The sequence below is a fragment of the Pleurodeles waltl genome, chromosome 12, assembly GCF_031143425.1.
Source record: "Pleurodeles waltl isolate 20211129_DDA chromosome 12, aPleWal1.hap1.20221129, whole genome shotgun sequence".
Lineage (NCBI taxonomy): Eukaryota > Metazoa > Chordata > Amphibia > Caudata > Salamandridae > Pleurodeles > Pleurodeles waltl.
Genome location: NC_090451.1, coordinates 182313482 through 182326458, shown reverse-complemented (window position 1 = coordinate 182326458; position 12977 = coordinate 182313482).

Here is a 12977-nt window from a genome sequence, read left to right as displayed (position 1 = left end):
CACAATGTCAAAAGCGGCAGAAAGATCTAATAAGATGACCACGCTTTCCGTCCTGAATCAAGGAAACCACTGATAAATTCTACGAATCTGTGCAGGGCTAATTCAGTACTCCAGCCAGTGTGGAAGCCCGACTGGGTGGGATGTAGATTCTTGTTCTTTTCCACACACCTAGTGATCTGACAATTTACCAGGGCTCCTAACATATTACCAAGGTGAGGAAGGAGAGATATGGGTCTACAGTTACTCAGAGAGTGCGGGTCAGCATTATCCTTTTTTAAGAGAAGGATTACTCATATTTTTTCCAATTAAAAGGCACAATGCCACATTCTAAAGACAGGTAAAAAAGGGCATTGCTTTGAGGATTGATGCCCAAAGTCGCCTTTGCGAGCAACAAGTGGGACAGGGAACAAGTGGCAAGACAGGTTTGATTTTATGGATTATAAGCTCTGATGCAGCTAAGGAGATTGGTTTTCACTGCACTTTCTTGTCTACAGAAGCGGTGGCAGTGATCTCATGGGTGACATTTTCAGTCTGCTTATTGAAGTGGGAATATATTTTCTACTTTAAGGTGAAAAAATGGAGAAAGGTTCTCTGCCAGTGGCTTGGGTGAGGGAACATTTTGTTTGAGAGCCTCGGGCAGCAAAAATGTTTTGACAAATTTTAAAATCATTCTAAGGGCATTGTCAGTGGCTGCAATTTGCACACAAAAAAGGGCAATTGGTGTAGTGCGGGCGATTGTCCTGTGCAGGGTAGAGGTCAGGATCAGTTTCAGAGTCAGCCAAGCTGCATCTCGGGCATGGTGTGCAGCATTCCATGATAAGCACAGCGGAAATGCTCCTCTGCTGAATGTGGTGCAGAGACAGTTTTTATAATACAAGCACAGTTCATGTCACACCGTGTCAGAGGTGCAGGCTTGATTGTATGATATGTCTTCAAGTGTGAAGCTTTCTTCACAGACAATCAGAATACTTAGGGCATTGAGTTCTGTGTGCTTAGCATCAGACAGAGTGTACAGACTGAATGGCATCAATGCTTATAAAAAAGAAAATGCTGCATGTACAGTGATTTCTGAGTACACTATCCCATGAATGAAAAGCAAGGTAAAAGGTCACCATCAGAAAATAAATGCTAAGCTAAAATGTTCCTTTTCAAATTGAGGCATTAAGCAGGCCCTGCCATGCTTTAGTGCACTCTAAATAAAGCTTTGGATAGATTTCGGATTACTTTTCTTATACAATTGTCAGGCTTGCTAAAGGTGAAATTATAGTCATAGGGAATTTTACTACGGTGTGGGATAGCGCAAAGGATAGATCTAGCCTCATAGATTGGCCACTGGTACGTTCTCCAAAAATCTTGAAAATCTACTCTGCGGTTTGGGTCTGGATGACTTATTACACGAACAACATGGGGAGGATTGCACGTCTATATATTTAGCAATGTAATTTGTATATATTGTAATCTTTGTGTATGCTCAATGTATTTATATGTGCAAGTTTGGTATTTGTGTTAAATACTTTTATTTATGTTCCTTCTCATTTTTGTATAATTTCTTGAAACAATTCTAATAGCATTTCTTAAGTGAAAACAAAATTAACACCATTGGTGATCTTGATTTGTACATTGAAGATATTATCCCTTTAAGGCACTCTGATATTTAACTAATTATTTCTATGTTTGCCAACTATAAATTATTAACACAGAAAAATATTTTGCCATGCATTTCATGAATTTATCTTCCATACTAATCTACATTGTTTGATGGAACTGACAATTATGGTGTATGTTCCTGGAGAGAACTGTGAATATTAAATTTCCCTCTGTGTATCTCAGGTATAATAATCTAAACCTCTTAAAATCTATTTAATGCTCTCCAGCCATTTCACCATCTTAGTCAGTAAACTGTGGTGTGCTATTTTAGTGTAAGACAAAGGAGACTACAGGTCTTTATCTATTACTTATGTATTTCTTAAGTCTGTAAGGCCCTGTTGTTTTGCAGTTGTCTTGTCTTTCTCCTTTACCTTTCTATTTTGGTTGTGCTGTACAAATATCACATTCATACTTATATAAGTTGCATGTTAGATGTGTGTGGTGTTCACTCTAATGTTTTTTATAGTTATTAAAGAGAATTTATCAAATATATTTCTTGCTGTTGATGTATTTGTATTATGTACCACATGGGTGTTTGTGGGATTTTCTGTCTAATATGGTGTGTTTTGTTTTGTGTTGTGTTATGCCTAACATTTCGGTCTGGTGGCTGAGAGTCCGAAAGCGTCCACTCCAGGAGCATGAGTTTAACCTCATAGTCAAATGGTAAAACCAGGCTGGTCTACTCAGCTTTAAACTGAAGGTTGTTCAAGCTTAAACCTTAAAAAGATGAATCCCCAACTGGTGTCCCTATCTCTGAACCGCTATATTCACCATGGCGAATCCACAACGGGTGGTAATTGCAGTAAACATGCAACATCCCTCACTAATCATTTATTAGCAAACGATCTTACGGCAGTTGCATTTGTGGTTGAGGCTCATCCAGTATACAGGACATACATTTTCTACTATTGGGTCAATTTTTCAGCAGTTGATGGGAAAACGAATACATTTCATCATTATACACATGCTAATGCACCTGTATAATACAGAGCATAAGCATACATAGAGATACCTCTATCTTTTCAAGACCACCAGAACTGATTGGATGGCACTCTACCCCATTCAATACTTTATTACTTCATGCTAGGCTAGGTCATCTGAGCAATGATGGCCCTATCTGGCCTTTATTGGCTACATACACACTACATCCAGATGCAGGCAATATGGCGGTAGCTGAGGTTTGCCGCTTATACATTGAGCTTGTGACAATATATAGACTATTAGTAAAGTTTGTAATGCAAACACTAAACATTAACCTGGTACATGCTGCTCCGGCTCAACCGCGCACACAGTCACATCAGGTATTAACCCTGTGACAGTGCATTCAATCATGGGTAACATACCTGCAAAACGTGAAGGAATTCCATTTTGGTTAGCTCAAAAGATAAACACGCTGGAAACTAAGTTTCCACATACAGGACCTCAAGATAAACACAGAATTTTCACTATGTGCTTGCCGTTGCGATGCTTCCTGCAGTGGATAACTGTAACACTTGGAGCATGGTATTTGCCACATTCTACACTACTCTGTACACCAACACTTGCCAATCTTCCAGAAGTGTTAAAATAAATTCAAGATGAATACAGGAATGCCCTGGCCCTGGATTTGGGGATGCAGTTAATGGGCAACTGTGCCACAGTATCCTCAATAATATTAAGTAACCTTAAAGGGAAAGCAGTAGCACCAGCAGTGCGCATGCGGCTCCGGGATGTTCCTGTACAGGATCAAGAACACGAGCTACCTAAAATTATTGCCGAGACCTATGAAAGCATAGGTCGGGATAGTTTGGGAGCCAGAAATAGTAAACCACATCTACAGGGTAAGTCTAATAAGGATTCTACCAAGCATGCACCCGAGGGTTCTAAAAAATGCTGGGATAAACAAAAACAAACATTTAAAAAGGACAAGGGAGAATCTCCACATTCGGAGACCACTGAGAAATGCTATAACTAGTGAAAAAGGGATAATATAAAAACTCCAACAGATATCAATATGCTGATACATGCCAATCTTGTTCCTTTCAGGACTCACCGGATAAATGTAACATGAAACCAATAAAAGATTCATAACGCTCAGCTGAAAGTTTCAATTAATAAAGAAGAGAAACATCCACAACAAAAACACTAATTCAAAAAGAAGAAGTTGGCAGCTATTTCTTCACGAAATGCCCTGCAAGATGAGAGTTTTATTGAAGAACAGGAACTGGGCACTGGCCCTGCTAGACAGCACAGCATAGGTCACAATAGTTCATCTGAAGCTTCTAGAGCATCTGGAGGTGAAAGAAACTGACGAGTTCATAGAAGCCGTGACTGCAGACATGCATGACTCCCCCTCATTAGGGTGTATAAAATGAAAATACAACTAGAGGGAGACATTGACTGCACAGTTGACATTATATTTTGGAAATGATCAAATGGCATTTTTGACATTTTGTTGGCTGAAAAAGACTGGCCACCAGAGTTTGTCCGTGATGTCCCCTGGAGGGAACAGATCATTAAGCCTTCCTTCTCGCCCTTAGCTCCCATAGAATTAGTTGAGTCGTACTCATTTGATTGGGCTTTAGCACAGGCCCCCGCACTCTATTACAACCATGTTGGGAGAGATAAGGATTCTCCCAACCATATGATTCCAATTAGGTCCTAACCCCAGCCTCAACCGCAATACCCTATTAAGCATGACGCTAAAGCTCTTGTGAGAGAAAGTCTCTCACAGCTAGTGTGCCATGGTGTAATTGAGCCTTGTGTCTCACCAATGAACAATCTTTTATTTCCTAGTGCCAAACTGGACCATTCATATAGAATAGTCAGATTATAGACATTTGAACTGTCATACACGCACGTTTGGTATCCAAAATGCACAGAGCATGGCACTCATTAACAATATAGTGCGCAAAAAATACAAAACAACGCTGGATATTTCCAACAGCTTCTTTTATCAAAATATAGTGCCTGAAAACAGGGATTTAACAGCATTTAGCACCTTAGGCTTTCAGCAACATTTTGAAGGCTTCCACAGGGCTATAAAACAGTCCTGGGCTGTTTTCAACTCCTCTGACATCCATTTTACATGACATTGACCCTGAAAAGTTGTCCTATGTTGATGACATCTCCCTAACAGACAATGATCTTGTTCACCACCTGAAACAGGTGGCTCGCATAGCTGTGGTATTTTCCAAATATGGCTACAAATTCAATTTTAAGAAAATAAAAATTGCCTTTCTCAGTGTCCTATTCCTGGGGCACAAGTTATCAGATGAAGAGTCTAGCACCCCTCTTTCTAGAAAAGTGTGCACAATTGCAACTACCAAATACCATATAAAAGCTCCAGTCTTTATCGTGCTTTTTAAACTTTGGTAGAACCTACATTCCTGACTATGCACAATTCACTAAATTATTAAGTGACTTTTTAAGCAAATATTGGACAGTCGAACACACACACATTCTCAGAGCATTACAACAAGACATGCTTGCAATAAAATATTTACACACAAGGGACTACAAACACATCTGGTCATCAGAGTAATTGCCGGTGCCATTGGTTTCACCTATGTAACATTTAATGAGGGTGATACCGTCCCTATTGCATACGAATCATGCCAGTACAGTTCAGCTGAACAACTCTTTGCTCCCACAGAAAAAAATTCTGACTGCTGTTCAGATGGCTGTGATTAAAGAGAGACCTCTCACTTAGGGGAAACACATTATTGTTGTCTCTCTGATTCCAGCCCTTGAGGAAGTCACAAAGGCTAGTGTTCCTAATGCAAAAGCATTACATCCATGTTGGATTCAATGGGCAATGTCGCTGAGAGCCACTAATGTAGACTACCTCATTGATCAAAAATTAGAAACTCGGGAATTCCTTCAATGTGAGCTGGAACCCAATACCTTCAAACACCTTGCCAATTGACCACTATAAAACAAGTATTTACACTGATGGACCAGGCCAACAGCTATAGGCACAAAACACCAATACTCCACCGCTTGCGCTGCTGTGAGTGGCTATATGAAAGATGGTGAATTTTATCCACAAACACTTACACGCAGGCCTTGGGGGACTGCACTGCTCAACTATCAGAGCTCAAGGCTCTGTTAATGGCACTGGAACACACTGCTCCAGAACAACTAATGTTGATAGTCTGTGATTTGCAGTACTGTGTCCAGTCCTTCAATGAATAGCTGCATTACTGGCGTCAAAATGGGCTCAGAGATTCAAAAGACAACGCCATTACAGACAAATGACTGTGGGGAAAAGTAGAGGATCTGATGGAAACTCTACCCAATGCCCATGTAGTGCATACACTAGGACATCAACGTGTAGGAGTACAAGTTGCAGCCAATACCTTGGCTGATGAAGTGGCCAAGTCAGCAGTAGCAATGGCTTCTGTTGCTGCAATAACTCTTTCACGAACGAGGTTGAATGATGAAACACTTACTGCTGTGAAAGCTTTGGCTGACAGCAAGCCATTACCAAAGGCATATCCTGCTAAATATTCCTACTGCATAACTAGCCTAAACACTGCCTTAGTAACAATACTAGGGTTGGATGGTCGTGTGATCCCCAACCAAGATCAACGATCTGAGTTGATAAAAGGGGCACATTAGGGAGCTGCTTCTGCCCATGTTGGTGTGGTGGCTACTGTTTCTCTACTCCAAAAATGCTATTGGTGGGCAGGTCTATACAAACAGACAAAACAATATGTCCTTTGCTATGACATCTGTCAGCAAATAAAAGGGTCCACGATTAAATGCCCACCGCAGACATCCCTTCTTATTTCAAACAAACCATGGCAGTGTGTGTACCTGGACCATTGTGGTCCCGTGACAACTGATGGCGCATACAAATATACCTTATTCACTGTCGACTCATGCTTTTCTATTGGTATGGCCACAACGATCAGCTGACACTCAAACTGTTATTAAAGATTTGCATGTCTTTATTGGTACATATGCAGTTGTGTCTTTCCACTCTGACCAGGGCCCTGCTTTTAACTCAAGGGCATTCAGAGACTCCATGGCTTCATCAGGGGTCCAACTCCATTTCTCGTCTCCCTACCATCCTGAGGGTAACAGTGTAGTGGAGCAAAAGAATTGAGACTAAAAGCAATCCTTAACAGCAAGAGTATTAGGCATGGGTCTAGTTGGCTTGGTCACCTGTATGGAGTCCTGAGAGCACTTAATAATCTGCCCAGAAGGTCCTTGAAGGGCGCACCCTATATGAGGTGCTGTTCAGGACACAAATAAATGTTCAGATTTTGATGACTGAAAGCTTTTGCCATAAATGAACGTGCCACTGCCTTGCAGGAATTGCAACAGTTCTGCGGTGATAATGCATCTGCCTGTGCCGCCTCCCTGGTACTAAGGGATGCACCGATAACATCAACCAGCTGGATTCTGAAAGTTGTGGATCTAGTACGAGAAGAGATTGCTGGGAAAAAGGAGTTTGTCCCATCATATCGCACCGGTTCCAGTCCTTAGAATACACTGTACCAGAACTGTCATTCTACCACCACTGCCTGGATCAAGAGAAAATCACTGTGTCTCCACTGATAATGTCAAGCTACACCACATGGTTGATCTGCCACAGCAGACCTAGTGAACTCCTGGGTATTTCCTGACTCCCTCTCACTACAGACCAGGATGCTCCTTTACAGGTTTTGAACAGCAATGCTGACACTTCCCTGAGCTTGGGGAGGGTGAAAAATGATCTTTCATTAGTACCACTATCTTCATCTACAACAACAAACAAAAGAAATAATGAAGACATACACAAACACAATCCAAACGGACGGAACTGTCTCTGATGAACCGCCGAGGGAGACCTCTAACAGTTCTCCAACTCCTAACACGGATCCAAATTTTGCACTAACTGCTTCTGGATATTTTGCCTATCAAGATGAATCCTCCTTTGACTCATCCGCTACTTCTGCGACACCACCATCAGGAGCACGTAAGCTGATAACTTGGATTAAAGGTAACTATCTTGTTCATCCATGGAACTATCTGGCTTTTTTTAACTGTACTTGCCTTTCTTCTTTGGATTGGGTTTGCCATCATCTTTTCCTTACTGATACATGGTCATTACCTTCCTGAACATTGTGCCGTTGAACTGGTGGATTGGGGCAGCGCCTCCGCAATGGCGGAGGAGCGTCGTCCCACTGGCTAAGAGCCAGCAGCAGAAAAATAAAATGATACTTGAATATCTTTTTATTTTTCTGCTGCTGTCTCAGCCAGCATGTGAAGGGAGGTGTGGGGGATGGGCCTTGGAAGGTTGGAGAGGGGATCAGGAGAGATTGCACCAAATGGGCATGTGTATTTGGAGGGTCTAAGCTGGCCGTTCAAACTCACATGCGCATTTAGGTTTCTCTAGCACGGCTGTGTTCACAGCCTGTCTGGAGAAACTGCACAGGCCCCAGGGTTGTGTCTGAGCAGCAGTCACTACCACTCAGACCAATCCTGACACTGCTTTAATGCTAACTTGAGCATGAAAGCAGTTCCAGGATTGCTGGGGAGCCTGTTCTGGTGTCCTAGTTGGTGTCCTAGTGAATGCTGGAACACCAGAACAGGAAAGGAGGACGAGCAAGGTGGCAGGAGAGGATGGTTGGTTTGACAATGAATGGAAAGTCTTTTCTTTTTTATTTATTCCCCCCTGTCCCCCAACTCCTTGATATTTGTGGCAGCCGTCACTGCTCGTAGATGAGGTCCTAAAACCAAATTTTACTTCACACAAGGTCCGTCGAGACTTGTCCCTTGTGAACATTTCAGCCACACCAGTCTCTGATGGGATTGTTTGGGACAAAGTATCTTTTGATATATTCAGTCTGACTGAAGTTTTGCAAATACCATATGTTTTCAAAATATCTTTAAATGATGTAATAATACCTGGGGTTGTTTCTGATAAGTGTGATGTAAAAACAGTTGATTTTATGCTTTCTCAATTAGAATACTTTACTGTGTTTGAAAGTGAAGATATTTACCAAACGAAAGAAAATGATAGTGATATGTTCTGTTATAATTATTATGGCCATCATTTCATTCATGAAGCAAGTACCCCAAAAAATATTTTTAGTTAAGCACAATTGGAACTTTGTCCTACCCTGCCAATGGGGTGTTCTAAAACATAAATGGATACGTTGACATACTTTTCTGGGCACAATGTTAAAGATGCTGCATCATATTATTTTAAATGGCCCATCATGGAAATGCAAAATGTATTGTTGACTGATACAAAATTGTTTTTTTCTGATTGCTTTGTTTCCCAGTTGCCTGTAGAAGGCTGTAATTAGTGCATGAAGTTGAGTGACTTAAAGATTGTTTGGGGAACTAAACATTGGCAAATACAGGGAAGGGAAGCTTTGTTTAGAGCATGCCTGATACCCAAACAAATTATATTTTTTATGACACAGTGCAGCAGACAAGTTGTTTAGGCTTGCCGAAAATTTAAGAATTAAATGCGCCCAGTATCCCTACTCCCGCAACATTTTATAAATGGCAAAAATACATTAATGCAACTGAAGATCAGCTCAATGGGTGGTTCCAAAATAGAACATTTACCATATCATTTTTAAGTCCTGGTGGGTGGTTATTGTGGCCAGTGGACACAAATGGTTGTCCTGCGCGTTTTGTAAACTCCATAGGGGCTTTTAGAGCAAACAGACCGGACCCTCGCTATGTGTCACCAGAACATTCAGGTACTGTGACAACATACAGTGTAGGGAAATTATACCAGCAATGGTTAAAAGGTTCCTCACTAGGTGATCTAAAAGAACTCCTCAGTCTCCTGTCTAATAACACAGATTTACCAGATATTCTGTCAGGCACCAGAAAAGAACGTAAAAAGCTCTTCTTATATGCAGTTTACAACAAGATTAAGAAACTTTCACAACAAGAAGCCCCAGCCCAGTCAAGGCAAATAGATCAGGAAAACTTACAGAAAGAATTAGCAGCTGTAGATAATGGGATTAACATCTTGTTTGGCCTCATTTACTCTGTCAACAACATCACTGCCTCTGCAATTGACATTATGCAAACTGACATGTCATCATTACATCATGGACAGAGGCAACTTAGGTCCATTATGCAGTTAAATTGGACACTACAGCCATTCAAAAATGGTTGTGTTCCATGGCATTACATCATGGCCAAGGACCTGTTTGCCGCATTTAATTTGACGCAACAACAACAAATAATGACTAAGAAAGAAGCAACATATATTATGCTAAACATCGAAAAATTTGAAAAGTTGCCCTTTTCTGTGGCATGAATACATTCTGCAGTATAGCTAATTAACGTGGTTATTATTCTGCCTATTTGAACACTTCAATTTACATCCTGCTGGAAACACATTCCTGTAGGCAGATATGAAAGGCTGGGAGATAGTTACATCCATGAGCTGTGGGAGCTACCCTTTTTTGTACAAATATTTCAATGGCATGAAAGAGGTCTTTCTTAGCAGCAGCGAAATGCAAGACCTCTGTGAGCCATTTGTTGGTTTGTAAACAACTTTCCTTGCATGAAGCATCTAATGCTTTGGCAGCAAATTTAGCATGTTATCTGGAGGGAGTACCTGTCCCCTTGATTCGACTAGCTTTCCAGGTGCTCTCAAATGGAAGTTATGTACTTCTGAAAAGCTAGAGCTGTTGCGGAATGCGAGCCAGAATTTCATATGTAGTTTCATTCTCCCAAATTGTAACTTGTTGCAGTAACGCACTTTTCCCCACTACGTAACAGATGAAAGTAGCATACGTCTGGCCTGATATAGCTACTTTTAATGTAAATTTTGACAAGCTAAGCAGACTAAAAGCTCTTATGTTTCAGAAAAATGTAGTGCTGACATCTGCATGCAAGACCTTTGCGATTCAAGTAGCAAGGTCATCCATGGAAATATAGCCCCTTTTAAACACAAATATTCTGTGACACTTTGGTGAACTTGTGGGGTGAATATTTAATGTGTCCAATACTGCTGGGATTGTACACTTCTTCAAGGCTGTTGGTTCTGGGTTTGTCAGCACCTTTTCATCTATATTTGGCATAATACCTTCAGCCATACACTCAATATTTTCAGGTGTATTTGGGGGATTCCCAATTACTTTGGCCTTAATTGATGGTATTCTGCTGTTGCTATTTTTCATTTGCAATGGCTGCCCCATCTCAATAAGGAGGACTGATGGCACTTCCACCACCACGAACGCACAATGCAATATTTTGGAGCACCACTCCTTGAAGAACTGGAGCGCAACTGGTCTCTGTCATTCAGACCGGTACTGAACTGTGTGCAGCTCGTGTTTCATTGTCCTTGGTGCCTTTTCAAATGTGCACTACAACTGTGGCTTTTTACATGGAGCATACTTTCACTGGATGCTGATCTGTTAATATTCTTGATCCGGACTCATTACCAGACATGTGCATTGAGGGTGCATTTGCTACGGGAAGCCTCCTATGAGCCGCCCTTTGTGGATCAAGTGGCCCTGGGCACTTCAACATTTGGCACTACAGGGAATACTGTCACTTCGCCTTGAGCTGCGGTCTTGAACACGAGTGCTCTTTGGTTTTCCTTGGCACCGATTTGGTTGCTTTGACACCTGCTGAAGTGGGATCTTTACATTTATTCAATTGTCCTGGGTATATTTGGCAGTTTTCAAAATGACACTGACTTTTAAATTTAACGTTTGGGTTTTATCTCTAAAATGGTTCTGTTTTAATTGACAGTTTTTAGTTTGGCTTGCTTGAAGTATGCTTGCTGGTCAACATGGACATTTGTACATATATTTCAACATATAGTTTAATTAATTTTAGTGCAGTTTGATTGGGTTTACCTCTACCTCTTTGAACCAACAAGGGGAGGTTGTTGTGAGGGTACCTTAGCTGCTTTTAGAGGCACGTTATTTTAGCCATAGGTCTGCAGCCTGTGCCCTTTAGCCGAGCTGCAACTCATTTTATTAATTTACATTTTTTGAGCAGAAGCTCTCTTCTGTGGTGATGTTTAATTTTTTTTTGTCTTGTACACTTATAGCACAGAAACTGTTTTCATTCTTTGTACTCTGACATTCTCGTTCTGTGCCCTACTCAAGGCTGTCTCCAACGTGTTGTCAGCACAAAGTGAAACACCGCAATTTCTGCTACTTCACAGAAACATGCGTGTTTTATGTTAGGACAGTTTTCCTAGAACATTAGCTGTTTTATTATAAAACATCTCTGTGCCCCTATACATTATAGGGAACGTTCCAGCTAGAAGATTGCCACCCCATGCTGTTGCTTCATTGCAGCTGTCTGCTGAGACTTGGCATCTTTCTGTTCCCACATGAGAAGGGAACACACAGTAGACTAACAGTGCTCTTCGCTACTACCAAATCCAGGTATGGGGGATGGTGTCTTCCTAGGGATTCTGAATGGTGGATTAGGGCTAATTATAAAACATCTCTGTGCCTCCTATACATTATAGGGAAAATTCCAGCCAGAACATTGCCACCCCATGCTGTCGCTTCATTGTAGCTGTCTGCTGAGATTTGGCATCTTTCTGTTTCCACATGAGAAGGGAACGCACAGTAGACTAACAGCGCTCTTTGCTACTATCAAATCCAGGTATGGTGTCTTCCTAGGGATTCTGAAGGGTAGATTAGGGCTAACACTGCTGTGCTCTAATATAGTACTGTAGTGGCGTAGGTAGGAATTCAAACACATAGCATTCTGACACTATGATGGGAGTTTTCTTATGTTTCACTTTCCTTGCCATCACTTTATTATTATTATTATTATTATTATTATTATTACTATTATTATGTGTTGTCATCCTAATCATTGCAGTGCAAACTATTTTATCTAGAACACAGTTGGTTCAATAAAGTATATTGACGCAATCTTTGCATCTGTTTGTCTTTGCATGTGTGAGATGAAGGTAACTGAGAGAAAAAGATGAGATCTGTTGTAACACGATTTCCCTGAGAAGCCAGAATGTCATGCACACAGTTGCCACAATTCACTGGCACTTGCAGGTGTTGGTGAGGTACTGCTAGCTGGCCAAAAGGGTTAGGCCGACAGTTATCACAAGGTGTAGAATTAGACTAGGTTCCCCACAGCCTAGTGGTGCTGCGGCCAGAATACAGCAGACTCATTGGTACAATGAGATCCAATACGTCACACTGTGAACAATAACAGGTTGTGTTCTACTGTTCCCCTATGTATTGCTCATTTGTGGTAAATTTTTACTGCAAAGCGCGCATAATTTTGCAAAGTGGCAAATGGAAAAATGTCAGGAATTCCTCATAACAAGCATAATATGAAATTCTCAAAATTATGCGATCTACGCCAGCTATGTTATATCATGGCTAACGTAG